Genomic DNA, 23,287 nt, shown 5'->3' on the forward strand with positions numbered 1-23,287 from the left:
AAGTAACCCCAGAAAAATATGTTGTGAAATCATCCACTTCACCTTTACCCTGGAAAACTACAACAGTTCACAAGCTTAAGAGACAATGCCTCAAGGCTAAGAGAAACTTAAAGAATAAATTAACCATACACCATGAAATTCTGAAGGATAAAATAGCTGAATATAGCAGTGCAGTGTGAGAAACAACCTTATTTCTTTAAACTTGTACATGAAAATTCACCTAATCCAACACTTTTATTTTTTTAATATCAATCATCTGTTAAATCCAGAAACCATAAAAGAACTTATTTTAGAGATGACTGTAATCCTTTTGCAGTATTTTGTAAAGAAAATATGAATAAGAAGTTATACAATGCAAACAGTCAACATAAACCTTGCAGAACCACAACCTTTTTTGTTGCAGTCAGTTAAGCTAATTCACTTTAATAAATTCATCTGAATTGAAGAAAATAATTATACACCTTAAGTCATCCACCTGTGCACTTGACCCAATAACAACAAGATTCTTTAAAGATGTTTCAGGGGTATTAGTTGACTGTGTACTGGTTATTGTTGACTGTTCCTTAGATACCGGTATATTTATTTTGGAAAGAACAAGTTAAACTGGTCTGATATGAAAATTTTCAGACCAATCTCCTACCTGCCTTTTTTGCATAATTATAGAAAAGGCTGTTTTTCAGCAATTAAGTGACTGCTTAACCATAGAATTCCTGAAGCCTATGAAAAAACTCATAATCCCGGTCCACCTTAAATCCCTTCACACCTCTACCATCAGCATCTTTTGTTTTGTAAATGCATCGATCAGCACAAGCAGCAAGCGGTCCCATCCTCCACCTAGACGGAGCTCAACTCGGGCAAAAAGTTCTTTCAGCTCAAGCCAAGGCTCCTTACCTGTGTGTGAGGTTCCTGGAGTTCTATAGGGTAAATAATACAGTATATCGTTATTTGGAATACATGCATTTCATGTGTATTCCTTGTCTACAAAGATCTGGGTAAGTGTAGGATGAAAGGAAATGCAAGAAATGCTTAATACATACCATATATATTTGCGTATAAGAAACCCAAAAAATCGATCATAAAATCAGACCCCGACTTGTACGCCCGTTCAAAAATACAACACTTAGATTTTTTTTTTAACATTTTCTTGCTTCCTTCAATTTCACACCAGTTTTTCACACACATCGAATTTTGTTGCAGCGGTGCAGTTACCAATTTCTTTCGCCACTTCAATGACTTTTTATTTAAAACCAGCTTCATATTGTCTTCTGATCAAATGCTCCATCGTAGATAAGGGATGCTCTTATGATAAAGGTGTATGAGGGTGTGAGACAGACAAAACAGTGCAAACATCGCTTTGGAATAGTTTGGGTATTACCGTGTGGTCATGTAGGCACAAAACATAGAAAAAAAAGTCAGTGTGCTCTGTGGTTACTCTCTCAGGTGGGCGTTAGCATATCATAATCTCTTGGACCAATAGCATGAGTTTTCTGCATTCAACTTATATGACCGACATTATAAAATACCAGAAATTATACGCCAAAATCAAGCCTCAACTTATCCGCGGGAGAACTTAAACGTGAGTATATACTGTATGGTACCTAAAGCAGAAACTTTTTCCATGTTATACTAATAATGACGAGAAGTGTATAATGTGTGAAGACTTTAGTCCAAATATCAAATAAACAAGTGCGCTTTAATTCAAGAATATAACCAAAGAAAAAAGAACATTTGATTAACATGTTGCTGTAAATGAGTTAAAAACCCAAGTTCAAATGTCAATCAAGAAGGAGTTGATACATGTTCTTGAATGGTGCAGAGGTAAGAACTGCTGCCTTACAACCCAAAGGTCTTGGGTTTTTTTATTATTATTATTACTATAATATAATAAAAACATACCTTTGATTTCAGTCTCTAAAACCCGTTGTGAATTGTGGCTACTTATAAAAGTTAGCGCTTGTTTTTTTTAATTATTCAGTTTTATTCTCTCAGTGACGTTCACTTGGTATAATGAACTTACCTCTCCCTGTTTGAGTTAATGGCATTTATCAACTATTGGCATTAACTATTTGTTGTACTGGCAATCAAAGATACAATGTCCTGTGACCGCTATCAGACTAGAGAAATTCAGGACCATAGCAGAAGACAGTTTCTTCACAGCGCTTTTGCCAGCTAATACACAACTGCACTGCAATGCAACTCTGCTTGGCACCATAGGTACAATGGGATTTCCACCTGCAGCTGAAGTCAATTCACTTCGTGAGCAATTCGCCACGCTAGTGTTTAGCTCTGGCAGTGTCATGATGACTAAGTATTCTAATGTATGCACATATTTTAACAAGTTTTTAAAAAATAAAAAGATATTCTATTAACAGAAATAAAAACTGCAATTAAAATGAACCTTGCATTTTTAAATTCTGAGTGCAGAAACAGAAAATTTAGAAGATAAATGAAGCAAGAAGCTCATTGTGTGACAAGAATTAGCCTCAGATTTAAAAAATGATTTGTTATGAAAGCTTACAGACACAGCGGCCTTTCAGGACTCAGGACAGACATGTGGCTGTCACTAAAGGTGAACACTGGGGGACAGTCGCTAACAGTCAATGTAAATTCGATCAGTCGCTGTCTGCCCCCTAGTGCTAAGTACACTTGGGAGCTCCACAGAACTAACTGGCCAATCTGTGACAGCATCAAATGTACAGACAATACAATTAAAGGTGAGACGCTTGCTAAAAATTGCAGTGTGTGTGTGTGTGAAAGTGAGAACTGCAACCCTGCAAGTGTAATGTATGGAAAATGTGCCACCACCAAAAATATTCAGGCAACAGTCTTATTATCAAATAGACCACTGATAACGGGGGCAATAAGAAGGCTGAAGTGACTTGTACAAAGTAAATAACAGGAAACAGTCCATCACCTAAAAATGGAGCAGACCCCTGGTATTTAAAAAGGACACATCAGAACACATACCTTGTCATAGCTTATCACAGATGAGCTGCAGTGACCTGGCAGAGTTTTGTTCTGTCAGTGAAAACAAAATAAGACAAACCACTGTGACCTACTCAATGAAAATGCTACAGAAATGTAAAAGTGCTTTAATAAATGGCAGCTCCTATCCATTCAGACTGATAGCAGGACAAAGGATGTGACCAAATCTCCAAGCAGCAGGTTAGCACTGCAGGCTGGTGGTCGCCGCGCACGCCTGTGCAGTCACCTTTTACAGCACACATTCAGTCACTTGATATGAGGACTGCAGTGGTTGAATGGCTGGATTTCTGAACATCAATTCCTGTGTGTGCCTCCCTCCACATCAGAAATGTCGTCATCTGTGACTGGGATTTAGAGCAGGATAAAGATCAATGGTACTTCACAACATTTACAGGACAAACTGGAGCTAGCATGGGTCCATGTCACTGTGCCACACTTTCTTGAGTTGATGCTACAGTGAATTCAGATGATTCTCAGGGCTAATGGGGGAGAAACCTGCTAAAAAAGGTAGGTGTGAGGAATAAAGTCACCATCAAGTATATCAATAAAAATTTGGATCTGCATAAAGAGTGCATAAAATAACACAAAACTGTGTCCATGTCTTTCTTTTCTTTACCCAGGCCGTGTATGGCGCTGCATTTATAAATGATTCATCTAGCCATCATGTCACCTCCCTCAGTCAAATATGTGACACTACAATTTAAAACTATTGCAGCTCACAGCTCATGGGTCACATCACTGCACTCTCTAAGCATGAAGGAGTTTTGTGTATTTATTTCTAACTCTATTCCATAATGGAGTCAAAACGCCAACTACTAAGTCCTGCTTGCCTCGAAAGGGAAGTGGGCTTTTACCGCTTTAATGAGTTAAAAGACGTAGGATCTTTAAATAACATGCACGAAGCCTAATATAAGCATTGCACAATGTTATGTTAAAAATATAGTAATAAAAATGTTGACATACTTAACAAAAGTCTCTGTGAAAATCAAACCACATTTATTTGTATTTACTTGTAATCCAGACAGGGGGTTCTCAACCAGTTTTTTTGGTATACCACCTCCTAGAATTTAAATGCTTCAAATGACCACCATTTTTCTTTTATTAATTTTTTTGAATTTGTAAGTCTAAATTTAACATTTCCTTATCTGCCCCTTTATCATATTTGGGTTTTTAACAAGGTATAATCGATGATTTTTGCATGTGTGCCTTTAAATTTTTCTTATGAATACATTAGTAGGGTGTTGTACCGTGTTAGCCATTATGGGTGCAATGAGAAGTCAAGCAAAATAACCCCTTTTATTAGCTAACTGAACAAATTCCAATATGCCGGCTTTAAGCTTTCGAGGCAACTGAGGCCCCTTTTTCAGGCGAGATCTTCTGAGACTGCATCAGAGTATGAGGGAGACATTAGGAGGACAGGAGAGGAGAGGAGAGGTGATGGAGAGATGCTGTTAATCAGGCCATCACGTCAAGTCCCTCATTCAAATATGGGACACTCAAGTTAAAACCATGGCAACTGACAGCTGACTGGTCACATGACTGTGCTCTCAAGGCAGGTATTTCTGAATCAATTCCATAAACAGATAAACGTGCTGTTTGATTAAAGCTTCTTGGTCTCGAAATCACAGCAGGATTTTTATGGCTTTCTGAGGTGTAACTACAACTGCAACAACTTCTCTTTCCCCTTCTCTCTGACTTTACTCCCCCCTGCCAGGCCTGACATATTTTGTTCTGTAAGTTCACTCACTTATCACCCCTAAACTTCTCGCACACCACAGGTTGAGAAGTAAAGATCCAGACTGTTGCACAGTGGTTAGTTTTTATGCTACAGGTAACAACATTTAAATCCTGGGGCCAAATCCCTTTGTGAAGTTTACGGTGCTCACTCTTCTTGTCTCTGCCAAAGATTTCTCCTCCAGGCACTCCAGTGTCCTTTACACCCCAAGACGTGCCTATGAAGTCAACTGATGGTCAGGGGGTCTGTCTGGTTTCCATGACTGTATTCAGGGTTTAGAAGGTCTGGATGATGAATGAGGTTGGTGAGTTGTAATATTTTGTAACTGATTTGTTTTTGTATTCATATGTTGAGGGTTCTGTCCATTTCCTCGACAGCCACACTATGCACGTGAGAAGCCAGCTTCACAGTTTTTGGTGAACCAGCAAGAAAACGTTCACAAATGTCTTTTTTTTTCTTTGTTATGAATGGAGTGAACTGTGGACCAGTTCTTGCCATATTTACAATCCACCGATATAAAAGAAGAGACTCTTTTTGTTATGTCCACTTTCAGGTTTAAAGTGATCATCTTATTGGCCTTGTTTTAGCTGCACGCTCCCTGGCACACATTGAGATGCTCCCACATTTAAAAATGCACACAGCCATACTGCTAAGAGGAGGCAGAGAAAGATGGGAATGACGGGTGAAGTTGCTATTTATTTAATTTAGGCAAAATTGAGCAATGAATTTTTGTGTTTCAGAAAATAACAAAAAGTAATATCGCTTGTTTCAAATTTCATACAGAAGGCACAGCAACAGCTTGTTTACATAGATGAACACAATTGCAAAAATATGACGACATCCTGTAAACAGAAATACAAACTGAGATTAACGGCCAACAACGTCAGAACACAGCGTTAAGAACACCCCACATATAAGAAGGTGCCCCCGTCTCTTACTCTGTCTCTCACAGTCATATCCATCTGCAGACCCTTCAAAGCCACAGTGGCTGCCAGTTTTCATTCCAACCAAACCCCCAGTCAGATGTTCCTCCCAGTATTGAGGTGATCTACGTGTTCACCTGCTTCAGTGTGCCCTCTGCAGACCCCCAATAAGCCCCAAGTGTGAAGTGTATCTGATACATCTGATGATGACTGTGGTGCACAGAAATGTGTCCTAGCAGGTCATTTGATGTCCTTTATCTCATGTGGGACGAAGTATCGCAGTGCTCCATGTCTACTCACTAACATGGCCACGTTTTGAGAGCCATACAGTTCCTGAGCTCTTGACAGGCCAACTAATTACGTGCTGCAGCTTTCCTAAGTAAACTTCTTCAACACATTCTGTGTCTTCACTGAATTTTACAGAGTTCTAAATTCAGAAGCAGAAAACAAGAAGAAGAAGAATGAGGTAAGGAGTCCCCTTTGTGACAACATTTAAACTCAGATTAAGTTTTGTTTTCGTTCTGAAAAGGCTTCAGACACAGCAGCCCCCCAGGACTCCAGACAGACCCCTGGCTATCATCATTGTGGCTGATTTACTCCTTAATGCTCATCATCTTCATACAATGTAAAGAACAGCATGCAGTGATAATTACATCAGTCGCCATCCACCTTCTAGTCCTGACTACACTGGCTGGGCCACACAACTGACTGCCTAATCTGTGACCGAGTCTAAGGTACAAGCAGTAAAAATAAAAGAGAGCCGCTGGGTGAGAATTGAGAGGGAGAATGGAACTAAAGTGGAACCACAAATGGGAGTTGGACTGCCCCCCAAACATATGTAGCCGCTGGTGGTCTTGTCATCAAAAAAACTGCCAGCTAATAAAATGGGCCAACGAGGAGGCAGACATGACTTGTACAAAGTAAATGACTAGCGACAGTCCATCACCTAAGAGCTCAGTAAAGATCAGAGATCATAACGTGTCGTACCTCGTCACAGGTGGGCTACAGCTACCGGACAGACCCGTCAGAGGAAGGCAGCAAAGAGCAACCACAGTATGCAACTCGATACAAGTGTCACAGTCAGGACAGAAAAAGGGCAACGGTTTAATAAACAGCAGCTCACGTTCATTCAAGATGGCGGGAGGACTACAAGGGGACAAACCCCCTTGTGAGACCACAGGACCGTCCAGCAGCGTGTCAGCATTGCACTCTGGTGGTGACAGTGACACTTGTGTACAATCTGCTTTCATGGCACACACTCAGGCAGTTGATATGAGGAATGGAGGCCAGATATCTGAACGTCACTGCCAGTCCGGTGCCCCCCACCATGTCAGACCTGTCCTCATCTGTGGATGGAACTTAACAACAGCAGAATAAAACTCCAGGCTACTGTTCAACAATTATCGGACACACCGAGTCCACAACTGTCGACGTTCCTGTGCCACACTTTAGTCACTGCTACAATTAAATTCAAGTTGTTCTCGGGGTTCATGGAGGATAAACCTGCTAAAAGGTGGATGTGAGGAATAACGTGACCTCTGGGTAGAGAAAGAAAAGATGGACTTTGGAAAGTAAATGAAGTACGCCAATCTAAATTGCCTCCCTTAATACTTTTCACCTTCACTTCCATATTTGGTTGCACTGATAAGCTGACGTCAACCCTGCACTTGATGTTACAGAGCATTGCAGCAACACCAACAGACAGCCAGAAATGAACCGAAAACGGTCAATGTGTCAGGTCAGAGGTCACAGAGTGGGCTTTCAGATCTGTGCGTTGTGCACATGCAGCTCACTTCAAGCCTCCAGCTCTATAACTGTGACTGACGGAGCTTTGACTTTATTATCTGATCACAATGACTGAGGCCGACTCACTGGCTGAATAAAACTGAGGTAACGCTGGACCTGCAGAGTCGAGTCAGCAGTTTTAATGGCAGGTAAGGTGAAGAGCATCAACTGCAACCTCTCACCACAGGGAGCAAAGTGAAAGGCGCTCTATGGATCCTGGTGAGTGAATTGTGATCGGTGAGAAGGCACTCGAGTTTCCAGAGTCTTACTACCCACACCACGCTGACTCCTGATCTCCAACTCGCACTTCACTTGAATTTGTTTTTTTGTTTTAAAGTCACACTTCACGATGAAAACCAGCAGGTAACAAAGTCGTTTAGCGACTGTATAAAGTGATTTGGTTCATCTTTGCATATTTAGAGTTCATGTTAATGTTATTTCCCCCTTTGTCAGCTTCTGCTTTATCTTGCAGTGGGCACAAAATGGCTGGATGAGCAACAAGAAACAAAGTGGACAACAACTTTGAATGACCAACTCAACATCTAGAAAAGAGTGAATGTGGGCAGAGAGCAAGTGACAGTGACAGCAGGCTCAGTGTGAACGGCCACCAGAGTCAGCACAGAAGGCCATGGCACAATGTGGGCACTGGAGATGTCAGCCTAAGTGCAGTGCAGGGTGACTGCTGGGGGCCACCTACAAGATGGAGACGATGGCAGGGACAGCAGAAGAGCTCCAGGAAGGCCAAACTGAGAAGAAAGACAGAAAGCACCAATGAAGAGTAGAAGGGCACAGCTTGACGTTTTTTCTTACTGAATGCTGCACTAGTGGACCATATGGGGACATCTTTTCTGGGGAGCGACCAAGAAAACCACCCCCGGGGCCCACTCTTAGGTGATTTAAAATAATAATTTATGACAATATTAAATATGACTTGCAATGATGTAACCTTCAACATAAAACATAACCAAACACACTGAGTGTTACTGTACTCACGCACACAGACGCTGCGGTGTTTATTTCTATCACAATAATTTCTCTGCATTGTTTATTAGAGCACACCATTCATTTGGATGTGCCATTTATTTTCCTTTCTTATCTTTTGGTTAAAATAAAAAACTTGTAAAAAGTATCAATTTGTGTGACATTTATGTTTAATGTGATTCATAATGCATTGCTTAACAGGTTATAAAATCAATAAAATAAATATTGAGAAAATAACAGCTCCTAACATATGAACTTTACATTGTTTTGGGCACACATGTGTGCCAAGAATTTCAATGTAGGGGTATCGTGCCCACCTGGCACTTCTATCCATCACATGTTAATCCTTGGTGTTCACACAACACCCTAAATAAATATAAATATTTAACACCAGTGACCCCAGATCCAAGCGGCTTCTGGTTTTAAGGTAAGTCTTTTTTTCTGGATAAAATAACAATTACACTTGGGTTGTTTTACATCTTACATTTCAATTGTTAAAATTTGGAACATTTGATATTTTGGAGGGCTGCTACAAGACTTAAAGTTATTTACTGGCTCAAAGATTCTCTGTATTTGAGTGCTGCGTATATTTCTGACGAGGCATTTATTTTTGCGAATATGGATTTTTATAATTTTAGAATGTTGCATAAAAAACACAGTTTTTCTAATTCAAAATTAATAATAAAATTATCTCCAGACATCCATGTCTCAGGAGAGGCCATGTGGACTTTCAATAATAATAATAATCTGACGAGAATGTTGTTGTAACCCTTGACGGTGATCATTTCATTTTGAAGTTTGCCACACGACATTAAGATTAGACTGCAGGCCACACAGTCGGTGAGCTGAAAGCTTTAAGTTTACTAGCCAACCCGCGGCATAGCATACACCACATAATTATGTATTGATGGGTGACCACTTCCTGAACGACACAGTTGGCAGTACTTGTAGTCACAGTTGAGAAACACTTTTTTAATGTCTTTTAAGCACAGGGGAAACAATGAACATGTGAAACATCCGTAATGTAATAAGCCACCAAGAAAAGTAAAATTGCAACAATGCTATCTACAAAAGTGAAAACAAATTCGAGCCCCGTGTATTTTTTAACTGCCTTGTGGGGCTGTAGTAGTGTTGCTGCTTTGCGGTAAGGAGACTCTGAAAGATTGTGTGTATGCTTCCCGGTTCCTCCCTGTGTGGATAGCACTTTGAATACTGAGAACACCGCTATATCAATGTAGCGAAGTATTATTATTCCTATGTGTCCAGTGCACTCTCTCTCTCGCGCGCGCGCCTGTATGTGTGTGTGTGTGTCACACGCTCTCGCTCGCTCGCTGCACGTGGTCCTGCAGGCAAACGCCGCAAAAATAATATATTGATGGCTGAACACTTCTGGAAAGACACAGTTGTCTAAAAGAAGGGAAAAAAAATAACATTTGCAAAATCCGTAACGCTGCTTTCAATAAGTACAATGCACACGCGTTTAATTTGTCGGCCACTTTTTGTCAGCCGTCTTTTCTGGTTTGAGCTGCTTTTGCAGTGTTACCACTTGTGCGTATTAAATCTTGAAATCCTTCGAGTAACTAATTAACTAACTAACACCCACCCACACACACACACAGCTTGTGTGGAAGGTCAGCTGGTGAGAGAGCGTCTCGACTGTTGCAGGGCCTGCATCGGTGAAGCAGGTGAGACGCTAATGAAATAGAGGCACAGGGCTTATTGGTTTTTAAAGACTGCTTCCTTCATTGTGTTTTAACCTCAGTTTTAAAGGATTGTTTTAAGGATCCCATGGGATACCCCTCGCAAACTGTTTTAGATGCTGCATACAACGATTCACATCCACGAGAAACATGCCTCTATGAACAGTCAATGTGGCTCAGAGATGCATGTGGCCTCTAGCACAGACGACCATAAATGACGCCATATTTTCCGAGTCATAGCGTCCGAGTTGGTGGGCGTGGCTCTGCGAGTTGCCGTCGTATCCAATGGTCTTAGAGTTGGTGGGCGTGGCTCCTTCCTGCGTGCGCCTTGGGCGGCTTTCTTGTCGGCGGCTTAGTGAATCCACGCCCCTTCCGGCGTGCTTTCCATGGGTGGCTAGTTGTCGGCGGTTTAGTGAATTATATATATAGATTGTGATAAATGAGTGACGTCAAAGCACATTCAGTCTGAATATTCTACTGGCCTGTTGACTTGTCTTTACATTTATAACCTGGTGACGGGTTTCATAGTAATACTTAATGGTGGTATTTTTATGTAAGGCTGGAAATAAAGAATCTATTTCCTGTATCCTTTAATGATTTATGAAGAAAGGTGTCATTTTTAATAATAATACTAAGCACTATTCCAAAAATGAAGGTTTATTTTCATTTGGAATTCAATCACATTTTGTGGGTCACAGTTCAACTACAGTCCCTTCTAAGGCGTTTCCACGTAAGGCGAAACCCATAATTCATTTTAAACGTTTTCCAGCTAAACACGATATTTCAGAAGACTTGATGATATTATATAACAGACATTCTGCTCGACGCTGCTCTTGTCCCAGCGATCATTTAACTGCCGAGATGAAGATGACGTGCTGACCTCCCGTTGCCTGCACCCCCGATACTTCAGTGAGTTTCCGCAGCTGCTTTTAGTGCAGACAAGATGGGCGCTGCTGCCCTCCTGTGAAAACCTCGCTGTTACTACATCTGCTAAAACGTTAACGTGAGTGAAAGAGTAATTTCAGTTCGTTGCACACACATTTTATATTTTGGCAAACTGTAATCCTTTTTTCTTCATATTATTGTGTCAAAAACAACAATCATAAGAATTTGAAGGATTTCAAAGTGGCACACAAGTAGTTTAAACAACTTTCAAAAATGGGAAGTGGCTGAATGTGTGAAAGGTAAAGACAGACACTCATCTGCACTTTCTCACTGCTTGATGTTCCCCACACTAGACACATGGAGCCTTTCCAAGAAAGTTAGGGGGTGTTGTGCCCTGAAAGTGACACAGCAGGTGACCAGTCAGTGCCAGCTCAGGAAGTAACGAGTCTCAATGTGCGCTAGTCGGCTGTCATGATTGGCTGTTTTTGATCAGATGGACCCACAGACACAGACGTGAGCCTAAAGGTGGGCACACTCACTGGCTGGTGTGTCACAGCGCCTGCTTACCAGGACCCCAGTATACATGCCTCCGTGGGCCCACTTGGGGCTTCCTTTGCGTAGCGTAGGCTACTGTAGGGTTGACTACCAAAAAAATACTTGAGCAGGCCCACCTTAAGCTTTCTGTAGGTGGGCCCACTTCACAAAGCACATATTGCCCCCCTTAGAGAGAACTACGTCACCTAAACACGATGAGTCTATGACACACTATGAGCACAGGGGACCAAGACATTCAGCCCAAATATCTAATATCCGGCGCCGCCGTGAGTGGCAGCCTTTTCAGCAGCTCCGTGTATGACTGTATATGTATGTGTACTTTTCTACTTTTATTTTTCTATTTTTATTTATTGATCACTCCTACCACTTTATTTTATGTGGATTCCTTCCCTGGACACACTTACTTTTACAACGTGGGCATGGATTTTAACACGCCGAGACTCGCCTATTCAAGTACTCAACTTCGGGCGCTGAGAACAAATGCAAGTGCCGGTGTGGTTCCATATTTACCCGACGAGGTAAGAAGGCGGTATCGTGGCAGCAGAGCCGGCACTAAGCTAAAAAAGAAGCGGCTTGTGAGAAAGTGGCGTTTCAAGCCTTTGGTGCCTTCTGTGATTCTGGGGAATGTAAACTCAATCTCAAATAAGATCGACGAACTGGCTGCGCTGGTGAAAAATGTAAGGACCTACAGAGAATGCAGTTTGTTGTGTTTCTGCGAAACGTGGCTAAATAACACCATCCCAGATGCCAACGTGGAGCTACCCGGGTTTAGCACAGTTAGAGCGGACAGAGATGCAAGTACCTGTGGTAAGCACAAAGGAGGAGGACTCGCTCTCTATGTTAATACACGGTGGTGTCACTCTGGACATGTTAACGTCAAAATCTCCACTTGCTGCAGGGATATCGAACTGTTGGCCGTAAGTTTACGTCCCTACTATTTGCCCAGAGAGTTTGGACATGTCATTGTTGTTATTGTATACATTCCTCCTCGGGCAGACGTGGAGTCAGCGAGTGACATCATCCATTCCGCTGTTGCTAAGTTACAAACGCAGCACCCTGAGGCGCTTGTGCTAATCGCTGGAGACTTTAACCATGTGACGCTGGACAAAACATTACCTGCATTCTCCCAGTATGTGGACTGTAACACCCGGGGAAATAAAACTATTGATTTACTGTATGCAAACGTTAAAGACGCATACAGCGCCACCCCGCTGCCTGCGCTTGGGAAAGGAGATCATAACCTGGTTCTGCTTCAGCCTCACTATAAACCAAAAGTGAGAGTCCTACCTGTAACCACACGATCATTCAGGAAGTGGAACCCGGAGGCTGAGAATACTCTGAGAGAATGTTTTGGAACTACAGACTGGGATATTCTGCAGGGATCTCATAATGAGAACATTGAGGAAGTTGTTGACTGCACTACTGACTACATCAACTTCTGTATGGACATTGTAGTTCCAGTAAGAACAGTACGCTGCTATGCTAACAACAAGCCATGGATTACAAGTGACATCAAGGGCCTTTTGAACCAGAAGAAAAGGGCTTTTAAAGACGGTGATCAGCATGAGCTCAAGCGCGTGCAGAAGGAACTCCGAGTCCAACTCAGGGCGGCGAAGGAGCAGTACAGGAGAAAGCTGGAGCAGAAGTTGCAGAATAACAGCATGAAGGAAGTGTGGGATGGGATGAAGATTATCACTGGCTGCAGCTCGAAGCGGGGTACCACCATTGAGAGAGACGTGAAGAGAGCAAACCAAATGAACAACTTCTTTAACAGGTTTGACCACCCTAACCCACTCTCACTCTCACCTCGGAGTACTGCACCCTCCACACATCCTTCTGCTGATACCAGCATAGGAAAGACATCCCCACCCATAATTACAACAGCGCAAGTGAGCAGAGAGCTGAGGAGACTTCGTGCCAGCAAAGCAGCGGGTCCAGATGGAGTATCGCCACGACTGCTGAAGGTCTGTGCATCGGAGCTGGGGGGTCCTCTACAGCGCATCTTCAACCTGAGCCTGGAACAGGGGAGAGTCCCGAGGCTTTGGAAAACATCTTGTATCACCCCAGTCCCAAAGGTATCACGTCCTAGTGAGCTGAATGACTTTCGGCCTGTTGCTCTGACATCACATGTGATGAAGACCATGGAGAGGCTGCTGCTTCACCACCTTAGGCCACAGGTTCAACACGCCCTTGACCCTCTGCAGTTTGCATATCAGGAGAAGGTGGGAGCGGAAGATGCCATCATCTATATGCTACACCGATCCCTCTCTCACTTGGACAGAGGCAGTGGTGCTGTAAGAATTATGTTTCTAGACTTCTCTAGCGCCTTCAACACAATCCAACCTCTGCTCCTTAGGGACAAGCTGACAGAGATGGGATTAGATTCATACCTAGTGGCATGGATCGTGGACTATCTTAAAGACAGACCTCAGTATGTGCGTCTTGGGAACTGCACGTCTGACATTGTGGTCAGCAACACAGGAACGCCCCAGGGGACTGTACTTTCTCCGGTCCTGTTCAGCCTATATACATCGAACTTCCAATACAACTCTGAGTCCTGCCATGTGCAAAAGTTCGCTGATGACACTGCTATCGTGGGCTGTATCAGGAATGGGCTGGAGGAGGAGTATAGGGACCTAATCAATGACTTTGTTAAATGGTGCGACTCAAACCACCTACACCTGAACACCAGCAAAACCAAGGAGCTGGTGGTGGATTTTAGGAGGCCCAGACCCCTCATAGACCCAGTGATCATCAAAGGTGACTGTGTGCAGATGGTGCAGACCTATAAATATCTGGGAGTGCAGCTGGATGATAAATTAGACTGGACTGCCAATACTGATGTGCTGTGCAAGAAAGGACAAAGCCGGTTATACTTCCTTAGAAGGCTGGCTTCCTTCAACATCTGCAATAAGATGCTGCAGATGTTCTATCAAACAGTTGTGGCGAGCGCCCTCTTCTACGCAGTGGTGTGCTGGGGAGGCAGCATTAAGAGGAAAGACGCCTCACGCCTGGACAAACTGGTGAGGAAGGCAGGCTCTATTGTTGGCATGGAGCTGGACAGTTTAACATCTGTGGCAGAGCGAAGGGCGCTCAGCAGGCTCCTATCAATTATGGAGAATCCACTGCATCCACTAAATAATGTCATCTCCAGACAGAGGGGCAGCTTCAGCGACAGACTGCTGTCACTGTCCTGCTCCACTGACAGATTGAGGAGATCGTTCCTCCCCCACACTATGCGACTCTTTAATTCCACCAGGGGGGGTAAACGTTAATATTTAACATTATACATAGTTATTGTCTGTTTTTTTCACCTGCATTATTATCATTCTTTAATTTAATATTATTTATTGTATCAGTATGCTGCTGCTGAAGAATGTGAATTTCCCATTGGGATTAATAAAGTATCTATCTATCTATCTATCTATCTATCTATCTATCTATCTATCTATCTATCTATCTATCTATCTATCTATCTATCTATCTATCTATCTATCTATCTATCTATCTATCTATCTATCTATCTATCTATCTATCTATCTATCTATCTATCTATCTATCTATCTATCTATCTATCTATCTATCTATCTATCTATCTATCTATCTATCTATCTATCTATCTATCTATCTATCTATCTATCTATCTATCTATCTATCTATCTATCTATCTATCTATCTATCTATCTATCTATCTATCTATCTATCTATCTATCTATCTATCTATCAAAGACAGTCATTTCATATTTTAGGAGCCTAAAGAGAATTCACACATTGCTATGCTAGGCCTTAACAGAACTTTACTGTCCTGAATGTTATTTCTGTTAGATGAAGAGATCCAGTAAGAGACCAGGAAAATACCTAAATAACCATAAAAAAATTAAATGGCTTTTAGTTACAGAAAAGGTGGCATGAAAAATTTAGATTCCTTCTTTTGCATTACATTTTTTTATTGCAATATTACTTAACATGCCAATCGGTCATCAGCAGAACAAACATTTACTTTCAGCCACACTATTATACAATTAAATGACACGATCGCACATTTGAAATGACAAAGTGTACTACACCTTGAAAGTATTGGCTTTAGCTGGAAACTTTGAATGTGTGGTCTTTACAAATAAACTTAACGCTCAGTGCAAGTCGTGCTGGAGGTAAAGCCTACAGTTTATACAGGATTAACACTTGGAGTATAAATGTGGATATTCAGCAGCTCGCACACCTCAGACTGGCCATTTGTTATTCCGTATTTGCCTCCTTTGCTAAATCGTCTGTTGCCATTTGATTGTTTTTAATGTTGTTTTGTGTGGGCTCAGGTGTGACGTTTTGTGGGTCTGACCAACATGGGCCGCTGCTTCAGGTGGGACGTCTGCCACTGCAGGAACCAAAGCAGTTCTTCTGACAGTTTGGAGGCGCCATCGCCATCCTGGCAGCGAATGGGAAGCCAAGTCAATCCTCCTGACAGCTTCAAGGTCCCTGCACTCTCGAGGTATTCCTTGACGCTTCCACATTCGGGCAATGAACGGAACACTTTACTGTTAGAATGTTTCCCATGACTTGACTTTTTTTTTTAAAGGGAAAAAGAGAAAAAGGAAGCAAGCAACAAAGAAACTGGTAAAGTTAAACTGCAGATTGGCGTCTGGCGCAAACTTAACCAACCGCTGCTCAAAACGGCAAAGGAAGAAGACACCAGGACGCATGCACGGGTTCTGTAAGCAAGAACTCCCTCTGAACTCCGCAAAGCACTCGCTGTTGAGCCTCAGAAGCACAGAACTGTCTACGACACGGACCTTACAAAGGCAAAGGCTTATCTGCTGCTCCGGAATCAACAGCCACACTTCTTTTGCACTTCTATAAGTACGATATGATTCAAGTTAGTTCTAATTTCAGAATGATCAGAAATGGTGGACCATTTTATTTGGTGTGTTGTGCGAACTGTCTCTCGTATGTATAGTCATTTTATTTTATTTCTGTTTATTTTGATTACATCAAAGTCATTTCACGTAAGTCTGCTGGATCCATTCAGCCGTACTAAACCTGCTGTACGTTAAGAATTAGTGGCTGGCTATCGAGCACAGGAAACTTATAATTAAAAAGCTGGGTGCCGTCAGCCACGGTGGCGCAGTGGTAGCGCTGCTGCCTCGCAGTTAGGAGACCCGGGTTCGCTTCCCGGGTCCTCCCTGCGTGGAATTTGCATGTTCTCCCCGTGTCTCCTCCGGGCGCTCTGGTTTCCTCCCACAGTCCAAAGACATGCAGGTTAGGTGGTTTGGCGATTCTAAATTGTCCCTAGTGTGTGCTTGGTGTGTGGGTGTGTTTGTGTGTGTCCTGCAGTGGGTTGGCACCCTGCCCGGGATTGGTTCCCCGCCTCGTGCCCTGTGTTGGCTGGGATTGCCTCTAGCAGACCCCCGTGACCCTGTGTTTGGATTCAGCGGGTTGGAAAATGGATGGATGGTGCCGTCAGCACGTTTACACCCAAATGCACTAAAGACACAGACAGAGGTGCACTTGCAAGTCAAGACACAGTTCCAAGGCTTTAATTTCACAGCAGGGCTGAATGAAAAAGAACGGAAGCTTTGTGTTTATCCTCGGTTTGTTATAAATATGGCTACAGTTTAACTAAAGAGCATTAGAAAGGGAAGAAGGTGAAGTGTGTCCTGCACTAACAGTCTGTCCAATTCAGGGCCTAATTCTGCTTTAACAATCAAGAAAAAGCAACAGCAAAGTCTGATCACTTTATATGAGGCAACTCGAAAGCTGCGGAGCAAAGGCTGTGACGGGAATTTTCATGTCACAAACGTAGCCGTAAATTTGAGAAAAATCTAAAAAAAGGAATGAAAGATTTTGGAAAATGAATACAGCAGGTATGTGGCATATGAAATCTGAATTTATTTCCCTTGTGGATTAAATTTGCCAGTTGTGTTAATCAGCGGCTGATGTCCACTCCACGCCTCATCTCAAAACAGCAAAGGCCACCAAACAGACCAAGTGACATTCTGACAAGGCTGCTTCTTAACAAAATGGCTTTAAAGAGTTTGTGGACATTAAAATATTCCAAATTAGTCTGACATTTACTTATTCATGTGGCAATAACAATGTTTGATTTATTTTAATATTGGTTTTAAGCAGTATTTATTTTTCAGTTAAGGAATAGAAACTCTAAGTGAATACATTCAGTGTGTGCACATGTTAAGGTAAATCTTGGAGTCCATGATGATCACATTATTCTCAATAAACCTGGGAGGTCCCCCTCGCTACATCACATGAAATTCAAAGTCTTAACTGTATGTTTGTAAAATAAGTGTGTAAAGTTAAGACTTTCAAATTTTTATTCCATATCAAACCACACTATTGTTCACACATTAACAAATAATCAGTCAGTCATTCTCCAACCGGCTGAATCCTAACAGAGGGTCACGGGCGTCTGCTGGAGCCAATCCCAGCCAGGGCACAAGGCAGGAAACAAACACCGGGCAGGGTGCCAGCCCACCGCAGGACACACACACACCAAGCACACACCAGGGACAATTTAGGATCACCAATACACCTAACCTGCATGTCTTTGGACTGTGGGAGGAAACCCACATAGACACGGGGAGAACATGCAAACTCCACGCAGGGAGGACCTGGGAAGCAAACTCGGGGCTCCTTACTGTGAGGCAGCAGTGCTACCCACTGCGCCACCGTGCCATGTTACATTAAAAAATAATGAATTAAAAAACATTGGGCATGCATAAGAAAAATTAAATGACACACACATACACAAAAACTTGTTAAAGCCTCTACATCCGATAGTTTGGACAGTCAAAGAACTTTCACCTTTAGTTTTACCAAATAACAGTTCAGTATGAAACAATTCAAGACCAGAAAAAAATGGTGGGACTTTGGAACATTTCAGTTCCTGGGGGGTGATATGCCAAGACAAAAGGTTGAGAACCTCTGATCTATTCGGTGTCAAGTCTTGTTCAAATTCAGGGATGCACTCGCAAGGCACGGATGCTGCACACATGGTACAAGTACGTTATCATCATACGAGTGGCACATCAGAAACTTTTCGACAATCCACTTCAGCAAATGTGCAGCAACTAAAGCACATTTGTGCGCAGCCAGTAAAAAGTCAATATTGTGCAGTGCATGTGCCTCCCTGGGTCTAAGCCACCTGTGGTGCCCGGGGTTGTGGTGTTTCCAGTGCCAGCAGTGCCAACAGCTGCCTGCTTTAAAGGGCATGATGTGCTGGTGAGAGGATCGAGTAAGAGCTGAGCAGCTGGAGGGAGTTCAGAGAGTCTGTAGGTAACATGGAAGTCTTGGTGGCAGAACTTGGGCTGTGAGGACTCACAGAACTTCAGACAAAGTACCCGCTGATCTTATTCAGACAACAACTCCACTGCTTCACACATTAAACAGGAATATTAAATTGTTGGGGTTTTATCTTGGCCGTCACCCAAGTATCACTGGTGGGATCTCTGGGCTTAGTGCAAAGGACATATTGACCAACAGGTCTATTAGGCATAATATTACATATTGACGATGGAATTCAATTCCACCAGAGGGGGTAAACGTTGAACATTATTCAAGTTATTGTCTGTTTTTTACCTGCATTTTTTTATTACTCTTTAATTTAATATTTTTGCTGCTGGAGCATGTGAATTTCCCCCTGGGATTAATAAAGTATCTATCTATCTATCTATCTATCTATCTATCTGGAAGGATGTTTATTTTTGTATTAACTATTTTCAGCACATTTTGAAGACACCTTGAATGTTTTCACCTCTCACTGTGCTGCCTCAGAGTCCCGACTCTTACACCATCACCGTGAAATGCACTCAAGCCGGGACCCTTAATGTTTTGCATTTGCACCCAGCAGTAATCGTGATGATGATGTCACTGAGTGCCTGTTTTTACACTGTGTGACACGTTCTACCTAACAGCGATAGAGTGCTACATCCTAAGCACTTCAGAGCGTTTAAAAGAAGAGGTAGGAGTAAAATCAGTCGCTTGCTGCTGCTACTGCCCCCTCGAACACATCGCCTCACCATTAGACACGGCCTGACCCTGAGGAAACAGAAGACAAACTGGAGGACCAGAGTGGTCTCGCAATGTCTGAACTGTCACCCACAATTTTTTATCATTTTGTACAAATGACATAAACAAGTAAGTTGTGTTCTCCTTCCTACTTGTAGACCAAATACCTGCCATTGCTGAGAGGAGCAGATGTCAACTCCACCACTAGAAGGATTCTGATGTTCCTGCGAACCAAGAGGGTTGCACAGCAGGATTTGTTGTAAGGGATGTGAACAGAAGAAATCCTTTATGGACACTCGGGTTGTGCAAATCAGTGAAAGGCGAGTAACACGGACGACTCCAGCGCAGTTTTACAAAAACAATCGTCTCTTCAGTGAACACCACATGTAAACGACAATGCCACAGAACGGACTTTATCAGAAATCCAGCCAATATAAACCTACTGTAGGTCTAACAAACTATTACACAAAAGATGTTCAAAGGAGCGTAGATGAGCATTTAAAATTCTATCACATGGTCTGACTTTCCTTTTTGCTTGCAGATCCAATACTGAAACACACCAAAGCAGCATCCGCTCAGGTTGAGGCAGCCATTAAACTTTGGATAGAAAATGTAAAGGACACGAATGGAGGAAGAAGGAATGACTACCTTTGAAACAACAGATGGCTACAGTTTAAACTTGTTCATATTTTCACTGTAGATATTTTGTTTACAGAATGTATGTTTGTAATATTTTAAATATTGCTAAGAACATAGAGTTTATTTTGATCACATACATGTATTTATGATTTTTCTTTTTTAGTACTGTTAATATTCCTGAGATTTTTCAGGTAAAGCAGGCGTAAGTTTGACGCTGTAACCACAAATCATGGCGTTGCAGGGTGGTGACATGTTGATTAACACATCGGAGTGAGAATGTCACTGTAAATGTGACAACATTTAACAAATAAAGATGTTGTGACTAGTGAATCTGGAGAACAGGAGTAACTCTGTCCTTCTCACTCTTTTGATTAAAAACGACTTCATAACCAGATTTGTTTCTCACTCACAGTGTTAAGGGTTGCTGGCCTGCATTATGAATTACTGAGCTGTGACAAGGGAGTGAAATTAGACCCTCATAGTGTGACAGCACAGGGAGCTCAATGTCAGAATTGGGGAATAAGCAAAAGCAGGGGGCTCATTGGGATTCTACACAACTCCACCATCCTGATAATGTGGTGGGCACAGCTTCCCCTGACCTTAGTGACTGCAGAATAAAGGAAAAAGGAGCATTAATGAGATCGAATGCTGCCAACGGGTGAAAACCCCCTTTACTGTGAAAAGCGTTAAACCCCTCCTGACATGATTACCTCTAAAGAAGGCTGGGATTGTCTAGAGATCTGGAACTGAAGAAAGTGTGTCACATAACGCTGACATCACATTACGTGGCTTTTAGTTGTGTGTTGTGTCAGATTTGCTAACTGCAGTCACTCATTTATTTCACTGCCATACCAACGTCTGTTGTCATGTTTTCGTGACTGAAAATCAATTCTGACGTCACATTTACCGACTGTGTGCCGACCGTCCAGCACAGGTGGGCTCACCCTTATTTATGACAGCCAGTAAAGTGCTGCCTGACAGAGCCAGTGCTGTTTGAAGGGTTAAACTGGTATGGCGAGTTCAGCTGCAATCTCTGACTTTTTTATGTCTTGTTCCATTCTGTTGTGGGACGTAAAACAGGAGACATCAGACAGACAAGCTTCTCTTCTGTCTGTGAGGTCCAAAACGACTGCGTTCTTCATTCCTTGTTGCTGCAATAAATGAATTTTACTTCCAGATTTGCATTCATTGCTTGTCCTTTCTCATGCACACAGAGGCCAACTGACAACTAACAACAAAATCAAACCTGTGTGATTGTGTCGGACCGAGTTGTGTGCTAGTTGGACTCAGTCACTGAATATGTCACCGAGTCACTAAGATCTGTAAATGAAGGCTATGGCTGAAAATCGCTGGAAGAGACGTCTAATGTGACTTGGCCTTAAGAGAAACAACTCACAATAAACAGAATCAGGGGGCTCTTTGAAAACCTGTGGCCGGGTGTCAAGACCTGAAAAACCAATACTCTGAACTCAGGCTCATCACTAAGTCATTACGAGTGTATGAGCAGGATGAAGTTAAAGTGACTGAGATGTGGGCTTTAATTTTTGTTTGCAAGTTCTGCTAATTATCTGTGAAAGTCCTAAGCAATGATAGATGACGCCATCTTTAATGACTTCAAGGAATGAGCTAACCCTCCGGTTTACTACTCTGTCTCTGACTCCACTGACCGGCACACTCCCTGTACTGCTCTCTTTAGCTCTTTATCCTTCATGTCCTCCACCAGCAGCACTTTCTAAATTTCCTACAAAGTCGCCATTAGGCTTCAATTATGTGAAACATCCAGTGATCTCACTAAATATGGAGTGCTTATGGTCAGCGTACTTTGCCTTATGGCCTGTAATCTAAACGCCATCCTGCACTTCATGATTAGAAGCGGAGGTTAGTGGAGCTCAGCACAGTTCAGACTCTCACACACACCCTGCTTCCCAGCTGAGGTTGTGTTTACGCTTTACCTTCTCAGCATCTTAACATCATACAGAACTGCCAGGTAGAGTCATTACTGTGTTCATAATCTAACCTCAGACATTTCTAAAGACTGAGTTAACTTGTAACCACAACTGGAGTCACACGTCAGCTTATTTTCACCTTTACCACCAGGCATTAGACCCGAAGTGCTGACTGGTGGTCTCTAACTCAACAGTACTAACCTACTGCAGTGTCCTTAGCAAATCTTTATTTCTTATTCCCTTCTCTCAGGACACAGAAGTGAAGACGTATTTAGTAGGGAACAACCCTTCATGTCATGACTGAGAGTTAATCCCCCTGCTTTGAATTACTGCTCTGTGTCACGTCATACTGACTCTCGTCTCATTTGATTCAGGAGTTACAACTCAAATTGGCAACACGTATCCCTTGTTGTCACTCTGACAGTTTTTCTCAACTCTCAAGTCCTTTTCTTTAAATGACATTTGCCTTTATTTGCTGCTTTTTAAATTCAAATTTATTTCCTCCAAACCTGTTTGTTTAAGGGTTTTTTTTTGACGTGGGGGATTTCTTCATTAGGTGACCCATTTGTTTCTACAACTCAGCTTTTTTATGACAACAAGCAGAAATGTTTAAAATGTTAACTTGTCAATGCAGCACACGTTCATATCCAATGTTGAGAGTCAAACTTCATCTGCATGTTCTCCTTGTCCTTGTGTCGCATCACTCCATGTATTGCAGTTTCTGTCCCAAATGTGTGACTGTCACATTAGTCGGTGACTGTAATCTGCTCCAGTGTCACTGAGTGTGAGTGTGTGCGTCAGAGTGAACTGCGATGAATTTTCTCCTCATTACCCTGTAATGCATTAAGTGAATCCAGAAAATAAATAAAAATACAAGTCAAGTCTAAGCAGATAAACTGACCTGTGCAGACCTGTGATATGCTGAGGAGAGAGTGCGGCCATTTAAGAACAACCAATGTGAGGGCCTAAAAGTGAGTGTGCTGGGGCTTCTAGGGAGTCAGAGTGACGCTGGGCCTTACAGCTTTGACGTCACTTTCTTTGTTTATTTCTAATGCTCAACATCATTGTCGTTCACTTTGAAGGCTAACAGATAACAAAGAGAGTCTGGGAGGGAGATGAGGACAGGGGTCTGCTGGA

General features: G+C 42.4%; 1 protein-coding gene across 1 annotated transcript in view; it reads right to left on the reverse strand.

Annotated features, from left to right (window-relative positions):
• Window positions 1–23,287, reverse strand: part of LOC114651633 (H-2 class I histocompatibility antigen, Q9 alpha chain-like) — a 62,244-nt gene that overhangs the window by 18,019 nt on the left and 20,938 nt on the right. The gene's annotated exons all lie outside the window — the stretch shown is intronic.

The sequence above is a fragment of the Erpetoichthys calabaricus genome, chromosome 1 (genome assembly GCF_900747795.2).
Source record: "Erpetoichthys calabaricus chromosome 1, fErpCal1.3, whole genome shotgun sequence".
NCBI classification, from domain to species: Eukaryota; Metazoa; Chordata; class Cladistia; order Polypteriformes; family Polypteridae; genus Erpetoichthys; species Erpetoichthys calabaricus.